At 45.8% G+C, this 23,159-nt stretch overlaps 1 pseudogene; it reads left to right on the top strand.

The window, feature by feature from the left end:
• Positions 1 to 1,789: 1,789 nt before the first annotated feature.
• LOC118637651 overlaps positions 1,790 to 23,159 on the top strand; it is a 63,385-nt pseudogene continuing 42,015 nt past the window's right edge.

Here is a 23,159-nt window from a genome sequence, read left to right as displayed (position 1 = left end):
GCATTAACTGAAATAAAAAATAATTTACAGGGAATCAATAGTAGAGTAGGTGAAGCCAAGAAGCAAACTATCAATTTGGAATATAAGCAAAAAACACCCAATCAGAAAGCAATAAGAAAAAAGAATCCAAAAAATGAGGATAGTGTAAGGAGTCTCTGGGACAACTTCAAGCATACCAATATTTGCATAATAGGAGTACCAGAAAGAGAAGAGAGAGGGCAAGAAATTGAAAACCTATTTGAAAAAATAATGACAGAAAACTTCCCTAACTTGGTGAAGGAAACAGACATACGAGTCCGGGAAGCACAGAGAGTCCCAAATAAGATGAACCCAAAGAGGTCCACACCAAGACACATCATCATCAAATTGCAAAATGTTAAAGACAGAGATTCTTTTTTTTTTTATCCTCACCCGAGGACATTTTTTCATTTCTTGTTCAGATAGAATGGGAGGGAGAGAGAGGAAGAGAGAGAGAGAGAAACATCGACATGAAAAAAACACATCGAGTGGCTGCCACCCACACGACCAACCAGGGCCGGGGACAAACTGCAACCAAGGTACGCGCCCTTAGCGGGAACCAAACCCGGGTCTCTCTGGACCGCAGGCCAATGCTCTAACTGCTGAGCCAAACTGGCCAGGGCCAAAGAGAGATTCTTAAAAGCAGCAAGAGAAAAGAAGTTAGTTATCTACTACATAGCTCCCATAAGGCTGTCAGTCGATTTCTCAAAAAAAAACTTGGCAGGCCAGGAGGGAGTGGCAAGAAATATTTAAAGTGATGAAAAGTAACAACCTACAACCAAGATTACTCTATCCTGCAAAGCTATCATTTAGAATCAATGGCCATATAAAGATTTTCCCAGACAAGAAAAAGCTAAAGGAGTTCATCACCACCAAACCAGTATTATATGAAATGTTGATGTGTCTTCTTGAGGAAGAAGATTAAAAAGTATGAACAGCCCTGGCTGGTTTGACTCAGTGGTTAGAGCGTCAGCCTGTGGTCCGGAGAGACCCGAGTTCGGTTCCCCCTAAGGGTGTGTACCTTGGCTGAGGTTGTCCCTGGCCCTGGTTGGGTGGTGCGGGTGGCGGCCACTCAATGTCCCTTTCATGTCGATGTTTCTCTCTCTCTCTTCCTCTCTCTTCCTCCTGCTCTATCTGAATAAAAAGTGGAAAAATGTCCTCGGGTGAGGATAAAAAAAAAAAGTATGAACAATAAAATGGCAATAAATACATATCTATCAACAGTTGAATGTACAAACAAAATGAGCAAGCAGAACAGAAACAGACTCATAGATACAGAGAACTTTTTGTTGGTTGCCAGACGGAGGGGAGTTTGGTGAAAAAGATGAAGGGATTAGGAAGTACAAATTGGTTGTTAGACTGATGAACTTTAAAGGGAAAGGGAGAGGGAGGGCGGGTAGAGATAAACCAATGGACACAGACAATAGTGTGGGGAAAGCAGGAGGGGGTTAGGTTTGGGGAGGAGGGGGTCAGTCGGGGGGGGAAGGGGGACATCTGTAATACATTCAACAAGAAAGATAAGTTTTAAAAAATAAATAAATAAAGCACAAAGCATGACTGACAAAGCAGTGGGAGAGGCTTTATCATCATCTCTGATGATGGGACATTTGAGCAGAGACCTGAATGAAGGGAGGGAGCAAGCCCTGCAGATGGGAGAAGAAATTGCAGGAAGAAATCAAAACAAGTGCAAAGGCCCTGAGGTGGAAATGCACACGCATATTTGGAAAGCATTGAGAAGCTAGTGTGGCCAAAGATCAGTGAGTAGTCGGAAATGTTTGGAGACGTGATCATGAACCAGGTATTAAGGGCCTTATGGGCCAAGGTAAGGCATCTTGACTTATTCTAAATGTATGGGTAACCATCAAAGGTCCTAGAGCTAAAAAATGACATGATTTGACTTATATTTTATAAAAATTATTAAGTGGCTGCTGGGAAGAAAATAGGTTGTAGAAAGGGCAAAAAACCAGGGAGATTAGTCAGAAGCTACTGCCATGGTCCAGGTCGCGGATGGTGATGGTAGCAGTGGGTGGGAGTTTCAGAGAGACACAGTGTGTGAAAAACCTCCAGGTACTAGAGCTGTCTAAATATAGAATGGTCTGGGTGCTACAAAAGAGGTTTTTGCATTGGGAGGAGTTTCGTCTAGAACAGGTGTCTGCAATCTATGGCCCACTGCCTGTTTTTATAAATAAAGTTTTATTGGAATACAATCATATTCATCATTGTCCATGGTTGCTTCTGTGAGTTGAATAGTTGCAACAAAGACTGTGTGGCCCACAAACCTAAAATATTTATTGTCTAACCTTTTCCAGAAGAAATTTGCTGACCCTTGATCTAGAGGTTTCCTCCCTTCCAGACTTTCTACAAGTCTACATGTGATTGTTCACTTAACCCTTTTATGTTGTCTGTCCTATCTAGTTACTCAATTAAGCTTGTTTCCTACCTCTCAAATGTCTTTCTATTACCTAAGTATAACCACCCAGCACTTTCCCCAAGATTTTATCTTGTTTAGGAGATCAAGTATAGAGGGCATCCTTACTTGGGGGGGGGGGGGGGGGCTGTTCTCTAAGGTCCCAAGGGTAATTAATACTCATATTTCTCTCTAGAGAAAAAGTCTATTATTGGAATATCTATGAGGTAGCTTAGTAGCTGCTTAGTAGAATCACCTTGATAATTTTAATAAGTGATATGTAGCATTAAGGACAAACTGAAGTCGGAAGATGATCTTGCTCCTGGCAATAGACCTGGGCCAAAAGCAAAGGAAACAAGTACCTCACCAGCCCGGAGAGGCTGACTCAGCTCCCCGGCTTCTGAAGAGGCAAACAGGTCCTGCCTTTGGGGAGAGGAGACATTCCATGCCGGCACAGTCAGTTACACTTCTTTTAATGAATGCGAAGAATGTTTGCACAAGATACAAACTAATCTTAATTATTTAAAAAAACAAACTAACTAAACAAACAAACAAAAAATGCAACAAGAGCTTCATCATCTCACAGGGCATTGGAAGAACAGGGCTGAGCCCAAGCTGACATTCTCGAAAGGAACTTTTTGAAGAAAGGGAAGGGTTCCTTAAACAGTAGTTTCAAGATCCTGAAAATGAGGAGTGAGAGCCAGGGGCAAGGAGAGGGCAGTATGTTTCACGTTTCACAGACTCTTTAAAAAAAAAATTCTCTTTATTGATTGTAGAGAGGGAAATAGAAACATTAATGAGCGAGAACATCGATTGGCTGCCTCCTGCATGCCCCCCACTGGGCATTGGGCCCACAACCTGGGCATGTGCCCTGACTGGGAATCGAACCGGCAACCTCTTGGTTCATGGGTTGATGCTCAACCACTGAGCCACACTGGCCCAGCATGTTTCACTGATTCTTATTGATACTCACCATGAGCCAAAGCCACCGCTGCTGACTTTCCAGAAAGCAGTTTTCTCCTCTCCCCTTGGCCTCCACTAACGAAAACATCAGATGCTCTTTTATTCTGGAGGGGAAAAAGTCATTATTAGGATCATTATGAGGAAGGGACTTTTTATTTATTTATTTTATTTATCCTCACCCGAGGACATTTTTCCATTTTTTGTTCAGATAGAGTGGGAGGGAGAGAGAGAGAGAGAAACATCGACGTGAAAGGGACACACCGAGTGGTTGCCACCCACACGATCCAACCAGGGCCCGGGACAAACTGCAACCAAGATACGTGCCCTTAGGGGGAACCAAACCCGGGTCTCTCTGGACTGCAGGCTGACGCTCTAACCGCTGAGCAAAACTGGCCAGGGCAGAGGAAGGGATTTTTAAAATGGAAATTCTTCAAATCACTTTTTATTCTACATCTATCTTATACACACACACAAAATTAATTTAGAGATAATTATTCAGATAATTCAGACAACAAAATTCAGAACCTGCTATGTCGTGTTTCTTTGTGTAGATATATTAATGATTACATGGAAATCCTAAAACAATGTTCACTGTTTTACTCAGAAATTGCTCGGGTGCTTCACTTGGGCAGTCATAAGCACTGCAGAATTATTAGTTGTCTCTGTATCTGTAGTGGTATGTTACAGTGACCTGATCAATTTTAAATACTTTTGTAGAATATTAATAGGATTGTTGCATAAAAGCCTTTACTTCTAGAGCTTTGCTTTGAAAATTCTTCCTAGAGTAGCCTTCTTCAAATATACCTAGGCTAATAGCTATTTGGATGTGAGTGTTTATTTATGTGCACACACCCATACTTATCAGTGCCTGTGTGTTGCTCAAGGCAGATTAATCGAGCTAACCTTTACGGAAGCATAGTGAGAGAGAGCACAAATGCAATTTTATACTTTTTTTCATAGGAGAGGCAGAGCATGGGACAGGCCACTGGACATCTCTGCGCTTCTGTTTTGTCCATCTATAAAATGGAAATAGTAATATACCTATATATACCAACTGATAGACTTGCGAGAACAAATTATTCTAAGATCATAATTGTGAATAGACTTTTATGGATGAGTAGCACAAGAGAATTATTATCATTAGAAAATACCTTTCTTATATTGGACCCCAGCCTTCCTTGGAATGATTCTGTGTCTGGGGAAGAATGTGATCATTGTCCAATAATGGTCTTGGGAAGAAATATTAGGAGTTGATAATTACGAATACCAAGATTTCATTACAAATATAGGAGACCCTGCAGCCAGTCATAGCCATTTTCTTTTTTTTAATCCTCACCCAAGGATATTCTTCCATTTATCTTCAGATAGAGTGGTGGGCGGGGAGAGACAGAGAAACATCGATGCGAGACAGAAACATTGATTGGTTGCCTCCCTCACAACCATAACCAGGGCTGGGGACCGAACTGCAACCGAGGTACGTGCCCTTGACCAGAATCAAACCTGTGCCTCCTTGGACCACAGGCTGACGCTCTAACCGCTGAGCCAAACCAATCAGGAGTATTATAGCCATTTTCTTACAGCAATTTGCATTACCCAGACTCCTCTAATTATGCCTCTTTGAAAACTTGGGGTTCTGGTGGCCACGTTCTCTAAACTCCAAATGAGAATATCCAGTTTGACCTGGGATTGTTGTCCTATGACCTAGTATATGAGATATTTTGTGAGACATATTGTGGACATCAAATTAGCAGGGATTTCTGGGACTTTTTTTCATAGAAAAGAATCAGAATATTTGGCATCTAGAAAGCCCCTGATAATCAGGGACTTATAGCATGAGGCTTGTGGCAGATAGCCCCAAATGCCCAATTTTGAGAAGTAGAGTTCAAATTTAAATGCAGAAAAACAATCTGTAACATGTTTGATACCAATTTTAATGAGGCAAATGTGCTTTCTATCTAGTAAATTAAAACAAGAAAAAGGCCCTGGCCGGTTTGGCTCAGCGGTTAGAGCGTCGGCCTGCGGTCCGGAGAGACCCGGGTTTGGTTCCCGCTAAGGGCATATACCTCGGTTGCATTTTGTCCCCGGCCCTGGTTGGTCGTGCGGGTGGCAGCCACTCAATGTGTCCCTTTCACATCGATGTTTCTCTCTCTCTCTCTTCCTCTCCCTCCCTCCCACTCTATCTGTACAAAAAATGGAAAAATGTCCTTGGGTGAGGATAAAATAAAAAAATAAAAATAAATAAAAAAAACAAGAAAAAGAAGGTAGAAAAGCAAGCACTCCTTTATGATCAACTGGTTCTCTCCAAATTTCCCACTAAGCGACCCTTCTGAATCCTGTGCCCCAAAGGAGCACTGATTCCCCTTCTGATTTGTTGAAGTTTAAAGGGCGGGGGGGGGGGGGGGGGCTGTCTGGGGTGAAAGGCTGGGAGAGCATAGGGCAGAAATTATGAAAAAGGTAAGAAGTCTGTACTGCAAACCACACAGATCAAATATTATAGAACATTTCATATGAATGGTTACTGTTGTTCTTAGTTTATTTATTATAAACTTTGCAAAATTTGGTTTCAAATAGGATTCGGGTCCACTGCATTTAGTTGGAGTAAAGGCAAGGGGAGGAGAGGTGAAAATTGTATTTCAGCAAGACCGTGGAAGAAGAAAGCGATAGTGTTTGCATGCAAATATTTAGCTTCCCAGTAACCAAAGCAAAGAGGAAAATATGATGAATTATGTAGCTTCTTTTTTTCTAAAAGAAGCAAACAAGGCCAATTATTGAGGAAAAACAACCATTTTCTGACACTGAGCTCTGAAGCTCATTTTCACGGAGGTTTTGCATAAAGGACCTTGACCAATGTAATGACTGAAATTTTCCAGCTAGGAGACTTGACACTCGTATGAGAGCTGAGCTGTTGGAGAGAGGCTGTCGCCGTTCTCCCGCTCCCCCACGCAGACACACATCCTGGGCCACGCACGCGTGCCTGAGAGGGTATGCCCGACGGAGCGTGGCCCCGGGAAACGGGGGCGCACGTGCCTCACGGCCCTAGGCGAGGTGTTAGGAGTGGACTCCCTCCCTTTGAAGCCGCCCCAGCAGCCTACATACTCAAAGTGGGATTTGTCGCAGCTGTTTCACTTTGCTGCCTCTTCTTTCTTCTTTCAAGGAGTAAGAAAGAATACAGGGTTGGGGAGGAGGGTGGTCACACCCCTGTGCGCCCAGCAGGGATCGGGCTGGGAGGACCATCTGCCTCTCCAGGCAGGCGTCCTCGGGGAGCCGGGATGGGCTAGAGAGGAGAGATGCTGGCAGACGTAAGTGAAAATGGTAGGCTCGCTGGGTCTCGCGTTATAAAACATGACACCTTCGCAGAAAGATGAGAGTAATAGCATGGAGGAATGTGTTTCTCAGAATGCTACTTGACTGCTTATTAAAGACCTAGCAAAACAAACCCGAGCAGACCACTAAATGGTGCTTTGGTGGATTGACGCTGGGCTGCATCTCACAGTCTGAGATTTCAAGTTCCTTTGAAGCCAGCATATTAGGGAAATCACTTTCTATGTCACACCCTGTGAGCTTTTGATGTTTCCCAATAGCTTGTGAAGGAAGAAGAGTTGACTAATTCTTTAGAATTTAACGAAGCAGGGGGATGAGGTGGGCGGGGGGTCATAACAAACACAAGAATAATAACATCCCATAACTAATGGGAAAAAGAACATGGAAGCCATGTGACCCTTGCCAAAGGTGGTCCTTTCTTCTAAAAAGGCGGCTCCTTTCGGAAGTTCATAGCAGTTGTGCCCTTCACGTGGCCTGACATCTTAATAACCTTAACATTGGGCTGATTTCTTTAAAATATTAAAATTCAACTTATCATTAAAGTAGCCATGATCACCCTTGATGCTACTATGACTTCAGTGGCATTTCCACCGGAGGGAGAGGAAGTCCTCTGCTTCCCCTTAGGATGCTCAGGCTGTGTGAGGCCGGCGGGGACACACACACACACACACACACACACACACACACGTGAAAGGACAACGTTCAGTCCTTCCGTCCCACAGAGATCAGATCCCCACTCCTGCCACAAGCTGCAAGTTACTGGCTTTCCAGGCATGAATGAGGCACAGACTGAGTCCCCAGAGAATCTTCTTTACAAAACCACTGCTGCTTAGAAAAGCTAAAAACAAATCACACAAAAAATTATAACACACACACAAACCTATTTTACTCATTAGCGAGTATGAAAGGGGCCCTGGCCGGTTACTCAGTGGTTAGAGCGTCAGCCCACCAACCAAAGGGTCTCGGGTTTGAGTGCCCATCAAGAGTGTGTACCTGGGTTGCAGGTTTGATACCAGACGGTCAAAGTCATTTGGGAGGCAACCAATCGATGTGTCCGATGTTTCTCTCTCTCTCTCTCTCTCTCTCTCTCTCTCTCTCTCTCTCCCTCCCTCCCTCCCTTCCACTCTCTAAAAATCAATGGAAAAAATATCCGTGGGTGAGGATTTAAAAGAAAAGAGTATGTGACGGAAATGTGCTATTTTAAGGTAGCTGAAGCCTTTAGATGTATATCTAATGCCGTTCCTGTTATCACACCTGTGTTTATTTATAAACTTATCTCAGCACCGAAACATGCATCACAATGGATCCCTTGAAAGTACTGGGGGCTGTGGTGTGGGGGATGAACATGAAATTTATCTACAAATTGAAGCTTCTTAAAAGGTCAGTGGGGTGGAGAATAGAAATTGTTCCAGCTGAGCAACTCTCCACAATACATTTTTGATGCAAGGACTAATTATTGTGATTATTTTCTTCAGCAAAAACTCCTTTAGAGCTAAACATATTTATTTTCTCTTTTCCTCCCGAAAAAGTATTTCAAGCCTTGGAGGAATTCCATATGTCATCTACCTATACTTAGGAAGTAGACTCATGTTTCCAGAAATGGTGAACCCTGCTCTTCTGCCTGGGACACAGCATTTCTCTCTCTTCGGGAAGCCAATGAAAACAGTCAGCCCCCAAGTTGGTCATATTGTCCCCTGACCTCTGAGGACCCCTGTCAGCTAACTGTGCACACAGCCCTTAGGCAATAAGCTACAGCGTGATATAATGAGTGGACATATCATTTCAATCAAAGGAAGCAATAGGGTAGAAGCTTTAGGTTCTTTAAAACTTCTTATTAGTCCCTGAAAAATGATTAGCCACAGTTTTACAGTTTTATATCAACTGTGGCCCCTCTGCTGAGCACATATCCAAAGAAGTTGCAGTGGTTTTGGAGCTGACACGCCCACAGCAGTAGGAAGAATAATAATGAGATATAAAATATTTGTAACGCCATTATCGTCACAATTCCTTAAATTTCTATAATTTCTGAGACTTTCCAAAGGGCTTTCACACATTCTTGTTGGCTCTGTGCACCAGGAGATGACACACCTATTGAGTTTGAAACCAGACGAGCATAGCTGAACCGCAGGCACCGCCAGACAGGACCTGCGGAGACCCTCCCAGATTCTCAGGTTGTGAGCCGTCTACACTACCATAAAAACCTACCCTAAGACTGGGCCTAAACCAAACAGAAATTTGGGGGCATTAACCAAATTATCATATTTTGTCTCCTTCTCTCTCTTCCCCAAACTTTGACTGAGGGAATTATAAGTTTCTTGGTCTGTCTATCATGTCTGAATTCATGTTGCTGTTGAATTCCCCTGCATTGTTTTAATTCATGGTTTAATTGTCAATTATTTTCTCAGGAAATGATGTGGTTAATTTGATTTTTCAGTCTTTGAACAAAATCTATGGTAGTTTAAAATGCCTGATGAGTGCAAAATATGGGGATTGCCCTTTTTTCACATGACTTATGTCTGGGATTGATCGTGCCCAGGAATCAAACTTTACTTCAGTTTGTTGAAGCCAAACTCAAGTAACTCTAAACACAGCATGTTCTTTTTGTCAACGATTTTAAAATTCAGAATCCTAGAATTTGATAACCTTGGGACAAGGCAGAAAATCAGTAACAGGGATGTGAAGATGTCTGTCTATTCAATAAAAGCATGTGAAACTAGATGGTGAATTAATGAGTATAGATTTCAGAAAGTTGGGCTTCAAATGGCACTGGGACATGCTAATCTCTCAGAGGAGACTATAAATGTCAGCATATTTTTTTCCTGTCTTCACTCATAATGGCTCCTCTCGTACTCAAATTATGGCTAACAAATTGTTTTTAAATGTCTTCAGTCTTATCTAGATACATAACAAGGATTTACCATTATGAGTTTTCCTTTCAGGCATTTTGGAAACTATCCAAAAATAGACTCTTCATCTTTGACGGCATAACATGTTTTAATGGAACAGTTATAATGGAAATTACTCATATTTATTGTATTTCCCTTAAAGACACCTTAAACACATATTTCACTTTTCATTATTTTGTATCATAATGCAGCTTCATGATCTTAAACTTGAAACCACTTTTTGTTAGAGCACAAGGACTAGACATCTGTATAAAATGGGAAATCCTCTTTAAATTGCACCTCTGAAAAGCTATTTTTCTACATCTCTCCAGGTACCGCATTTCATAACTCGGTTCTTTTCCATTTCAACAGAAATTTCTTTTCATTTAGTCTGAAGTTGAGGGGTATATTGGCGAGGGTTGCATTCAGCGACCAGCCCCAGGAGACCTGACAAACAACAGCTTAAACAAGGATGAGGTTCAGAGGGTCCTGACAACTCTGTCCATCCTCTAGCAGGTGGCCTCGGTCTCCACTGTCACAGCATGGCGCCTGACCGCAGACCTTGCGTCTGCTTCCGGGAAGGAAGGGAAGGGTGATGAGGGCAACAGGAAAAAGGCCTTCCTGCCAGCCCACTGAGTCTGTTTCTTTTTTCTTTCTTTGATTATCCTCACTCGAAGATATGTTTTTATTGATTTTAGAAAGAGAGGAAGGGTGGGAAAGAGAAACACAGAGACAGAAGGAAACATTGATGGGTTGTCTCCCGAACTCACCCAGACCAGGGATTGAACCTGAAACCTAGGGATGTGCCCTGACCAGGAATCGATCCCACAATCCTTTTGGTGTACTGGGTGACGCTCCAACCAGCTGAGCCACCGGCCAGGGCTGTCTCTCTCTCTCTTTTAATTGAGATATAATTCACATACCATCCAATTCACCCCTTTAAAGTATGTAATTTGGCCCGGCCGGTGTGGCTCTGTGGTTGAGCACTGACCCATGCAGAGGTTGCCAGTTCGATTCCCAGTCAGGGCACATGCCAAGATTGTGGGCCTGATCCCCAGTGGGGGGCATGCAGGAGGCGGCCAATTGATGTTCTCTCTCATCGATGTTTCTCCTTCTCCCTTCCTCTCTCTCTAAAATCAATAAAGATAAATAAATAAATAAATAAATAAAGTATAATTCAGTGGTTTCTAGTATATTCACAAGGTTGTGCCATCATCGACACTGTGTGATTCCAGGACATTTCCATCATCCCGAAGAGAAACGCAGCCTATTAGCAGCCAGTCCCCAGTGCCCTCCCTCGCCTGGCCCCCGGCAGCCACTCTCTGCGCATCTCTGCACCTACTCTGGACATTTAACACAGATGGAATCTTACAGTGTGTGGCCTTTAGTGTCTGGCCGCTTTCACTTTGCATAATATGTCCAAGGTTTATCCACTGACACTGAATGGAAATATCAGTACTTCATTCCTTTGGGTGATGGAATAATATTCCATTGCCTGGATATGACACATTGGTGTAAGGACGTTTCAGTTGTTTCCACTTTTTTGCTATTATGAATAATTCTGCTATAAATATTTGTGTCTGAGGTTATGTGTGTGTGTGTGTGTGTGTGTGTGTGTGTGTGTGTGTGTGTGCGTGTTAATCCTCACTTGAAGATATTTTTTCCATTGCTTTTTGGAGAGAGTGGAAAGGAGTTGGGGGAGAGAGAGAAACATCGATGTGAGAGAAACACATCGATTGGTTGCCTCCCACACGCACCCCAACTGGGCCGGGGATTGAGCCTGCAACCCAGATATGTGCCCCTGACCAGGAATCTAACCCGAGACCTTTTGGTCCACAGGCCGGTGCTCTAACTGCTGAGCCACACCAGCCAGGGCTGTGTCTAAGTTTTTATGTGAACATGTTTTCAGTTCTCTTGAGTATATACCTAGGAGTGGAATTGCTCAGTACCGAGTTATATGGTAACTCTATGTTTTAGCTTTCTGATAACTGCCAAATTATTTTCCAAAGTGGCTGCACCGTTGTACAATCCCACCAGCAATGTATGCGGGCTCCAGTGGGTCTGTCTCTTTTAAACCTTTCCTCAAAAGCCTCCCCACCCCGCCACAGAGACTTCTGCTAATATACCACTGCTCAGGACTGGTCACGTGGCCGCTCCTGGCTTTCCCTACCTGGGAAAGTGGGCATTCTAGACTTCTATTGCAGAGAAGGAAAAGGAGGCTTTTGCCTTTGTCTGCTACAAAAAGTGATTCTGTCATCTTTCCTGATGGGAAATCCCCTCTTCAAAACCCCTGGCAGAGGTGCCCACTGCTTGAGCACAGCCGGTGATGGAGATCTCTTCGGGGGGCCCCCACGCTGTATTTGAGCGGATCTTATTGTTAGTTCTTCCTGTGTACTGGGTAACATATCTGATCATTTACTTTGCCTTCAGAAATAATAAAACAAAGGGAATTCGGGAATGGAAATGAAATAGAGTCATTAATAATGTAAATGTGATGTTCCAACTATTACTGCGCAGCTCACAGGAGGGCTCAGTAATTGTTTGTCTTCTTCCCTCCCACCTCCATCTCTCCCTTCTTTCTTCTGTAATGGGATGTTGTCCTATTGAATCACACATTTCCAGGACATCAGGGATGGTGTTGTCTAATTGACTCTGGTCCACACCTGCTTCAGCTGAAGCAAATAAACGTATGTGAGCGTTAACGATCTCTTTTTCCTCCAGAAGACAAGTGGTGACAAAAGAAACCATTCACAGGCCTCACCACTGGATCACAAGCATGCTGGGTGCTTAACGAGATGCTGAATAACATAGCACTTCTTTGGTTCTTGGGCTGCCTCATGATTAAGTGCTATAAATATTTATGATTTATTACTGATGCTTTGGATAGCATAGGCTTTGGAAGGCTCATGGATCACAGTGATTCCAAAGGAAAATAAAACTATATAAATCTGCTTATTTATGATGAGGCTCAAATGGGTTATGCAATTTTTCAGAAGCTGGTGGAGGTTAAAGGTATTCAGCGTAAATACCATAGATTTCGTATAAGAATATATTTATAATAAATGGGAGTTAAAGTTATTTCTTGCTACTAAGAACTCCCTCACTTTTGAAAGTTTCAGAGAGGCTGCAAGATCAGAGGTCAACATGATGTTTCCTGCAAAGTACTTTCTTCCTGTATGTGCCAACCCAGGACCTATGCATGGGGGTCTTTCCCCCAAAGTCAGCATATGTGTCTCTGGGAACCGAGGCGTGAAAGCATCTGTAGTACCAACCCTATCTAATGACCTGCTTGCAAATCTTTTTGCTCCCTATTTCCTTGGTTGTACTGGCTTAGAGGACTAGTACCCAAGAAATGAACAGGTGTACGAGGTGCATGGCGGTGCTCTACGATAGCTGTAGGGTGGACTCTGAATTTAGATAACTGGGTTTGATTCCTCACTCATCAAGTTGCATCGCCTTGGCCAGGTACTTCACCTCTCTGGGCTTCAGTTTTGTCGTGGAGGTATGGTGAAAATTGAATGAATTAATATGTGAAAAGCACTTGCCAATAGCAAGTTCAATTAAAGTTAGATATTATCTCCATTAAAATGTAAGCAAATATTTTGACTTATAATATATTTTGACAAAGTACACATCTCTAGATATTGTACTAGATAGCTTATTGCTCAGACACGAGGAAAATTTAGCACACACAGAAAAAGAGAAGTATTAAAACAGTCTTTTCCCTGAAATGGATCTGTACTCTAATATATGTAGCAAGAACAAATAATTGAGTTTGGTTGTTGCACATATCTTATCTCATTGCATCCTTGGAGGGTGCTATTCATTATACCTTGCAAGAGGAAATGATTTGCCCAAGGACACAAAAGGAACTACTGAGGTGCAGAGCCAAGATTTGAACCCAGGTCTTCAGTTGATCAGTATGTACACAAAGTGATGGCAGGAATACATTTGTTTTGTTTTATTGGTGTGAGCAGTGGAAAGCCAAGTTTGGGGATCAGGAGAGGAGGAATGGATAAGAGCACCTTTGAACATTTCTCAGTGAAGGAAAGGGTGTGACCTCCTTGAGAAAGGTCCACAGCAGATAACCATCACCTGACTGCAGAACAGACCCCCTGCTTCCTGGCTTTCCAAACTTGGCCACTTTTATTTTATGTTATGTTATTGTATTTATTTATTTATTTATTTTTTAATCCTCACCTGAGGATATTTTTTTCATTGGTTTTCTAGAGAGAGTGGAAGGGAGGGAGAGGAAGAGAGAGAGAGAAACATCGACGTAAGAGAGACATATCAACTGGCTGTCTCCTGCACAACCCCAACCGGGGCCAGAGATCAAACCTGCAGCCCCGGTATGTAGCCTTGACCAGAATTAAACCCAAGACCCTTCGGTCTGCAGGCCGATGCTCTAACTGCTGAACCATACTGGCCAAGGCAAACTTGACCACTTTTAAATATAAATCTCTACTGATTTCGAGTCACAAAGACCGGGCACGGAGACAAAATTATAGTTTCCTTTTAACTGACAGGTGTAACCTGCCCAGGGTCTAAGAAACCTTTGCATCATAGACTGAAGTGTCTTCCTCATGCATCTACTCACCCCATCTAAGTGGAGGACAGAAATTTCCCATTTCTAATGTTAAGGCCAACAAAGAAACCAAAAGCTGCTGGAAAGCTGTGACTGACGGCTCAGTGATCCACCAGCTAACGAGTCTCCACCGAGCAGAGCTGCCTGGCGTGCCCCGCTGAGGTCCGACACCTTGGCACTGACGGGCGCCAGCGGTTTCTTCCCTTGAAAAAGGGTTTACACCTCGCCACTCCCGCACTCCCTAGTTTTGCTCTCTAGACAGAAAGGAGTTAGACCATGTGTTGCACACTGAGAAGAGAATATTTTAATACCCACTGAAATAAAACCTTTTCCGGAACAATGGAAGGTCACTTCATCTCCCTAAACATAAAGGCCTGACTGGAGGGAACAAGAAAGCCAGCAAGAGCAACCTGGCAGCCGTGATACGGAGCTAGCGCCCGAGTGAGAGCCGCAGCTAATCCAGCAGGTGAGGTCTGCGGCGACCAGGAGCACGAGGGAAGCACTCGTGTCTGCCGGCCAAGCTGCTGCACACGCGCCTGGTGTCCTCCTGCAGCGGCTCGCGGCAGAAAGTCTTCCAGCAGAGATGCGGACACGGTTTGAAGAATCTATGGACCTGACCCCAGGTCTCACAGACTCCAAACAGCAACGCAGGGACTCAGCCCCATGGCTCTGTGCCACCTAAGCCCACGCTCTCTTCAGTTTTCTACAACTTCCCGGCTTTCCTTGGAATGTGCCCTGCACCCCCAGCCCTGAGGGTGTAATAATTGTCTACTGCTGCACAACAACTCACCACAAACTTAAAAAAATTATTTTATTTAATTTATTTTTTAATCCTCACCCAAGGATATTTTTCCATTTATCTTCAGACAGAGTAGGAGGGAGGGAGGGAGGAAGAGAGAGAGAGAGAGAAACATTGATGTGAGAGAGACACATCGACTGGTTGTCTTCCGCACGACCCCCGACCAGGGCGGGAACGAATCACAACCCAGGTACGTGCCCTTGACTGGAATCGAACCCATAATTCTATGGTCTGAAGGCCGACACTCAAACCACTGAGCCACACTGGCCAGGGCAGCTTACTACAAACTTAATGGCTTAAAACAACACCCCCACGTCTGTGAGTCAGGAATCTGGGCATGACTTAGCAGGACCCGCCACTTCCACCTCTCACAGGGTGGCCGGCAAGCAGCCAGGCTCCGGGTCTCATCTGAGGCTCGACTGGGGAGGGATGTACTTCCAAGGACATGTGGTTGTTGGCGACATTCAGTTCGTTACAGGCTGTTGGACTGAGGGCCTGTGTCCACCACAGGCTGCCCTCCGTTCCTCGCCACGTGGCAGCTTACTCCATCCAAGCCCTCGAGGGAGCACCGGTAGGGCCTGCCCGCAAGTCGGAAGTTACAGTCTCATGTACAGTCTCAGGATGGTGACATTCCACCATCTCTGCCATATTCCATTGCTTAGGATACCCCTGCCCAACTCAGGGAGGGGCTCACACAAGATGTGGATGGCAGGTGCATGTGGGGGTGCGACTCAGTCTACCAGCCATGGGGAGCTTGTCAAGTGTCCCCCATTTTCCTTATAGTGCTCCCAACTCCGCAAAGTTTCCATCAAACATCTTATCCAGGACCAGAAAAAAGGCTTATCGTTTTTTTTAAATTATGGTAAATTCCCAATTGAGATGTTTATCTTATACCAATTTTTAAAAAATATAATTTCTTCCAACATGGGCTTTCATTCTTATTCGTTGCATAATAATCTTGTCTCTGGAAATAAGTTCATTGCTTATAGGGCCCCAGGGAAGCGTGTGTTTAGTGGGGCTAAGGTCTGAAGTAAACACATGGCATCCTTTCCAAACCCTGTGTCTGTGGCCTCCCAGCCCCGACCTCTTGGGCCCTGCAGAGGTGACCTCTGTGGGGAAGGCGGGGGGAAAGGCTTACAGAAGTGCTCCAGCCCGGGGCTCCGGGAAGGCTCACCACACAGGCTCACAGTAAACTGAGAACAGTCCTGCAATGAGAAAGCCACGCAGAGCTTGCGGTGTGCAGTGCGTGCGAGTGTTCCGAGCCTCCCGGTACCACGGGAACGTAGCTTGCCTGAATCACAGCAGCTTAAAAAATCTCTCCCCATCACTGTCGCCACATACCTACGTCTGTGTGTGTACATATGTATGCATGACACCCAAAATTTAGCGCCATGGATTCTATTGCTGCTGCAAACTGTTCCTTCTCAACCCTCTTGATGAGTACTGCATCCAAAAGAGGCTTTGGCCGCCTTCCAGAGCCCGTTTCGCCGGGGGTGCGAGCCCACCCGTCTTCCGTCTCCTGTAATTTCTTCAGTAACTTCGGCAGAGAGTGACACTGGTGTACAAGGAAAAGCTAACAGATTTCCTTCTATAAATAACTGGTTGGCAGTGCTGTGGTGACAATTTATATAATAGAACTCATGCTTAAATAATAAGGTAACAGCTTTGGACTGTGAATTTTAAAATGTTTTATTGAAATGTAGACTGATTAACAGGCTAGAGTCTTCGTCTAATTATTTTAATTATAGGTTCTTAATGACAAGAAGCTGTAGAAATAAAAACATGTTACAATTACATTTTAAATCAAGTGGCACCTGGAAGACTCAACTTCTCCAGAGCAGGTAGGGGTGACCTATTGGTACCCAGAGACGACGCATGTGCACACAGAGGTTAAGGAGATGTTTGTTGGAGGAACAGGATTATTGTTGACCCAGTTTCTCTCTGAATGCAAATAGGATAAAGAAGACATGGTGACGGGGACACTGGACCCAAAGTCAAGAGTGATTCCTCGCCCTGGCTCTGTCCGACTGCCCGGCTGGGTCCCCTTCTTCCCTCTCTCGGCCTCAATTTTTCACATAAAATGTGAGAGTTGAAGCTAATGGCCTCGAAGCACTCCTCTCCCCCTTCCCCTTTGTTTGGTTAATCCTCACTGGAGGACCTTCTTCCCCTGATTTTTTTTAGATAGGGTAGAAGGGAGGGAGGGACCAAGGGATGGATTGAGGGAAGGAGAGAGGGCAGGGGAGAGAGAGAGAGAAACTTTGATTGGTTGCCTCCATTTGACCCCAACCAGGGCCAGGGATCAAACTTGCAACCCAGGTATGTGCCCTTGACTGGAATCAAACCCTTGACCCTTTGGTTCGTGGGTCAACGCTCTAACTGCTGAGGCAAACCAGCCAGGGCACCCCCCCTTTTTTTATCCTCACCCCAGGACATTTGTTCGTTTTTTGTTCAGAAAGAGTGGGAGGGAGAGAGAGAGAGAGAAACATCAACGTGAAAGGGACACATGCAGTGGCTGCCACCCACACGACCCAACCAGGACCGGGGACAAACTGCAACCAAGGTACATGCCCTTAGTGGGAACCGAACCCGGTCTCTCTGGACCGCAGGCTGACGCTCTAACTGCTGAGCCAAACCAGCCAGGGCACCCCCCCCCTTTTTTAATCCTCACCCGAGGATGTGTTTTTATTGAATTTTAGAGAGAGAGAGAGGAAGGGGGAGAGAGAGAGAGAGAGATCAATTGGGTGCTTCCGGTATGCACCCTGACTGGGGAATTGAACCCACAACCTAGGTATGTGCCCTGACTGAGAACTGAATTGAACCCACATCCTTTTGACGTACAGGATGACACTCCAGTCAACTGAGCCACCCAGCCAGGGCTATGCCCCCTTTTAACTTTCCTTAATTTAAATATTCTATTATCAAGAGTGATAAAATTTAGGGAGAATAGATTGAGTGCACCTGTCACTAAATATTAATTCATATGCACACAATGGTGCCAGTTCTAAGGACATAGACAGGGCTTTGCATAAAATTTATCAAAACTAAGCTGGCCATGGATCCATGTACCCAACACTATGCCAAGTACCGTGCCATGTACCTGTGGGTGGGAGGTGGCGAGGTAGCGAAAGGAGAGTATTGATTCATCCACCCATTCAATCATTTATTTCCTAAGCAAATATTTATGTGCTTCTCCCAGGGAAGGTCTCACTGATAAGGTCACATTAGAAGAGAAATCTGAAGAGAGTGAGCCATGCAGATTATCTTGGGGAAAAGCATTTCCGAGAAAGAGCAAACAGAAGCTCTGAGATAGGTGCAGGCTTGTTTTGTTCAAGGCTTAGCAGGAGGCCAGCATGGCCAAGGCAACGTGAATGAGGAAGAAAGCAATGGGAGATGAAGTCAGGGAGCTAGAAGGGAGCTAGGTCACACGAGGCAACAAAAAAGTATCCGTTCAGCAGCAGCTGTACACACGTATCTGTCTGGAAGCCCAGGAAATGATCAGCCAGATCCTTACAAGTGTGTCTTCTCCACCTCCACGTCCTTCTTTTTCAGGAATTCCTGCTAGAGCCATGTTGGATAATCCATCCACCTGATATTTTATAGTTTTAATAATCTCTTTCTCATTCGCGGTGAGTTTCTCGGTACTATTTTCCAATTCTGTAATTAGCTGTTCAAGTATGTCCAGTCCAGAGCCTATCCTATTCATTATGATTTTTATTTCAATGGTTTTATTTCCCTTCCACCCCAGGATTTCCAATTCGTTATTTTTATGTTCACCTGTCTTTGTTTCACTGCTTTTGTTGTAGGATTTCCTGTCCTTGTTTTGTATGCAGGCTGTTCCTTCATCTCCTTGAGGTCTCGCATGTACCTGTTTTAAGGACATCTTCACACTATTGTCATTTCATCCGCAGTAAATGTATCTGTTAGTTATTGATCTCTTTTGTCTGTTTTCTCCATGTGTTTTGGAATTTCGGTTTGAAGGCGCATGGTGGTTAGGAGGTTTTGTTGTTTCTCTCCCTCTGTTCCCCCAGGCTCTGGCAATGTTGTGGTTGCTTTATTCTGGCCCAGCCTTTTTCTTTTCCTCCTCCTCCTCCCCCTCCCCCTCCCCTTCCCTCCTCCTCCTCCCCCCTCCCCCTGCCCCTTCCCTCCTCCTCCTCTTCCCCCTCCCCTCCCTTCCTCTTCCTCCCCCTCCCCTCCTCCTCCTCCTCCTCCTTCTTCTTCTTCTTCCTCTCTCTCTCTCTCTCTCTCTCTCTCTCTCTCTCTCTCTCTCAGCAGTTCAGAACCTCCTGTTCCATTGACATTGAAAAGATCTAGTTATCAGCCCATTGGGCTGCTTGACCTATGTCCCTGCTTCAAGGTGAAATTCATTATTTCTCACCTTTCAAGCTACTCAGCTTCATAAGCCTCACGGTCCAGGCAGGGGTCTAGTGCATCCTCTTATTTTCCTTCTTTCATGGGTGGGGGAGCCCTGCCTCTCCCAGGGCACGGCTGGTCCCCGTTCCCACCCAGCCTCACCACTTCACAGCCTGTGCCTGCATCCACACCCCCAGCCCACGGCTTCAGCCTTGCTCACGGCACTGTGTTTTTCTTTTGTTTTTGGTCCATAAAAAGATTTATTTTGTTTCTGAGCACAGCCATTTATGTTTGATTTTCTTTAAAAATGTGTTTGTCTCCCACTGTGTGTTCGGAGCCTGGAGCAGGGTGTGGATCTATGTGTTCATTTGCAGGCTGTCTGCACTGGAAATCTCTTCAGGGGGAACTGGACTCGAAGATGAGCCTTAAAGAATAAATAAGCCCTGGCCTGGCCGGTGTGGCTCCGTGGCTAGAGCGTTGGCCCAACACCAAAGGGTCATGGGTTCGATTCCCAGATAAGGGCACTTGCCTGGGTTGCAGGTTTGATCCCCAGCCCAATCAATGTGTCTCTCTCACATCAATGTTTATCTCTCTCTCTCTCCCTCCCTCTCTTCCACTCTGTCTATAAAAATCAATGGAAAACAACATATCCTCAGGTGAGGATTAACAAAAAGAAAAGAATGACTAGACCCTGGGTGTCTGGCTGAAAGTGTAATCCCAGTCCTGAAGTGGACAACATGTAGGACACGCCCAGGGAAGCGGCAGGCAGACCGTCTGGCCAGAGAGCAACGCAGCGGATGCCCAGGGCTCCCGGAGCTGGGGTTGGGTGGCTCGTGTTTCTGTAACACCCGTTTCCCTCCTCATACGCTCTCAGCTCCTTTGTACCTGCCTGTAGCACGACCACACGTACCTTATCCGCCACCACGTCCCGTCCATCCGCACAGGCCTGGCACAGTCGGGACTCGACAAACACGTGTGGAATGAATGAATAGACACTGGGCAGACAAGGTAGGGTGTGACAAGGTACATGACCACACGGCCCCCCTAGACATGAGGTGTTCGTCTTTCTCTCCAGCTGATCACCGCCCGGTTCCTACCGGCTTCCTTCCATCGGCGCCTCACAGCCCAGCATCCTTCTCAAAACTACAGTGCGATGCTTCTGGAAAGTCCCCGACACGCCCTGGCCGGGTGGCTTGCTTGGTTGGAGCACTGTCCCACACACCGGAAGGGTTCTGGGTTTCATTCCCAGTCGGGGAACACGCCTAGGTTGCGGGTTCAATCCTCGGTTGGGGCAAATGTGGGAGGCGACTGACTGATGTTTGTCTCGCATCGATGTCTCTCTCTCTCTCTAAAAAAAAATCAATGGCAAGCACATCCTCAGGTGAGGATAAAAAAATTTTTTTTCAACAGCCTCCCAGGCACAAAATGCAACCATCTATGTTCATTTCTCGCCTCATAACCCTCGCTGCAGCCCACCCCCGACCGTGGCTTCGTGGCTCCCACTGTCCTGTCCTGGGGATTTGTGCCAGCTGCTAGCTGGGCAGCTGAAGACACAAATACCTCATTAGAAGCAACCTTTGACCAAGAACCTGACAGGGAGTTACCTGGCAAGAGCTGTGTTTGAGAAAATCGGATGCGACAGGCCCAACTGGAAAAGGTCAAGGTTGGAGGCGGGGGAGGTCTGAGACGTCACACAGGACTTACCTACCCAGGTCCGTCTCGCAGCCGTGTTCTCCACGAGCACCTCCTGACCCGCGGGGCTCCCTGCTGCTCCGTCGTGCAGCCCAGGACTTTAGCTCCTCTTCCCAGGACAAGAATCCCATCCGTCGAACTTGTCTGGTTCTTGCCAGACCCATTCTCTCAGACCAGGGCTTATCTCTGAGTCCCAGCCTGCTGTCTGGGGTACTGGCGCAGGGGGGTAAAGAATGGCCACCTCCCACCTGTCTCCCCTATATTTTTCTCCCCCTGCACTGGCTCTGGCTTCTGAAACAGGCCTAAGACGCTGATTGGACCACCCAGCTTCCCTCTCCACACTCATCCCTGCTTCCTCTGTCCAGGCCCCTTGTCACCAGAAATGGTAGCCATTGCTCTTTCTGCCTCCCCATTGGGTCTGTCCCTTGTTGCTGAGGACCGTGAAGCTTTGCACTCCATGCCGGTTTGGTGTTGGGACAGAACGGGGTGAGTGAGCTTTGAGAACACAGCCCTAGAAAAGCTGGAGTAACAGTCGGATCACAATCCCCAGACAGGGCAGTAGGGTGCCTCCCAAATAAAGGTTGGAGTGGACTCTGCAGCGAGGTTTACGAGGCGAGAATTGAAAGAAGATGGTTGTATTTTGCACCTGGGAGGCTGTTGGAGACACAAGCTCAGGCAAACCTTCCTCAAGTCGAAGCCATTAGCAATCCTGGGGCACAAGGCACAGTCCGATATTTTAAGCGCAGTCCGATATTTTAAATAGCACAGGAAGCTAGTTATCCAAATGGGGGTGTGAGGCCAGAGGCAGACTTGCAGCTGGATGACATGATGCTTTGTTCCAGAAGGTTGGGTTAGGACTGGTCATAGTAATGAGAACAGGGGCTTAGCTTATAGGTAGGGAGCTCAGTGGCTATAACTAAATAGAGACCAGTGGCGAGTTAGGAAACAGCACCGCCTGCGGAGTGCCTTGTCTACCCCAGGACAAGTGTACATGGGGGTGGGGGTGGGCCAAACGCAGGTGTACAGCTGTGAGTACACGGAACACAGAGCTTATGCTTATATCATGCATTAATTATTATATTATTTATTTATATTATTTGTCTTATTATTGTTACTTTATATCCTTATGATTTATCTTTTGCCCACCCCTGTATTTACTTAGTATAGTGCTAGAACTCATATATATATATATATATATATATATATATATATATATAGTAACACAATTCACATATTCTTTTATGTATCGTGTGTTCAGGGCACAGATGTGACTCAGACTCTGAAGATGCCTTCTCGCTACACAGGCGCCGTCTTTCTCTGAAACCACTGCCCCGTAGCAGCTGCGCTCTTTCCTCCTGTCCCCGAATTACCCGGGAGCTCCTTCCTGGGGCCCGCAGGTTCCACGGACGCCTTTCAGCAGCGTCAACAGGTGGCCTTCCGTGCAGCAGCCCGTCTCCGCACTCGCGCATCTTCCGACTGTTCCACGCCTTCCCCCGCTTTGTCCTGGGTTGTTTGTATGACCTCTGGTCACTGAGCGGCCCCTGCCTCGCGGTGGTACTCCCACCATCTCCCTTCATATTCTGTTAATAACCCCGGGGCCTGGGGGGTATCTGTCATGGCCATGTGACAAGCTAGTGGAGCACGGCTGGGGCTTGGGGGTGGAGGGAACAGGCGGCAACCTCAGGACTCTATCTAACACCAGTCACGTGATTTGCTCAACCTGCTTTTCCAAGGACACCTGACAGTGTCTTCCTCCTGTCGCTGTTTCTTGATACCTTCATGGAGTTTGGGCATTTTATCTCACTGAGGTAACTGAGTCATCTGGTGCAAATCCCCACGTTTCCTGAGTTGATGATATGAGCCATTAACAAAGCAGGAAGCTGGCTCTGCTGTAAGCAACTGACAGTGAGTTCATGTTCTGTTAGACATCTCGTCATGAATTCTGAGTCCAAATCGCTTCCACGCTCCCGGCTCCGGGCCGCGCCTCCTCCTTCCTCTCCCTTTGAGTCTGACTGGGAGTTGGTTGTGTTACATACTCGCACAGGACAGTGTCTCCTTGAAACTGACCGTGCCTGTAAGGGACATGGGCTTCTCCTTCTTGAAACTTCCTCCCCTCCCCACTTTCCAGTCCCTGTCCCT

The sequence above is a fragment of the Molossus molossus genome, unplaced genomic scaffold (assembly GCF_014108415.1).
Source record: "Molossus molossus isolate mMolMol1 unplaced genomic scaffold, mMolMol1.p scaffold_m16_p_20, whole genome shotgun sequence".
In the NCBI taxonomy this organism is placed as follows: Eukaryota; Metazoa; Chordata; class Mammalia; order Chiroptera; family Molossidae; genus Molossus; species Molossus molossus.
This window is presented reverse-complemented; position numbering and strand designations above follow the sequence as displayed.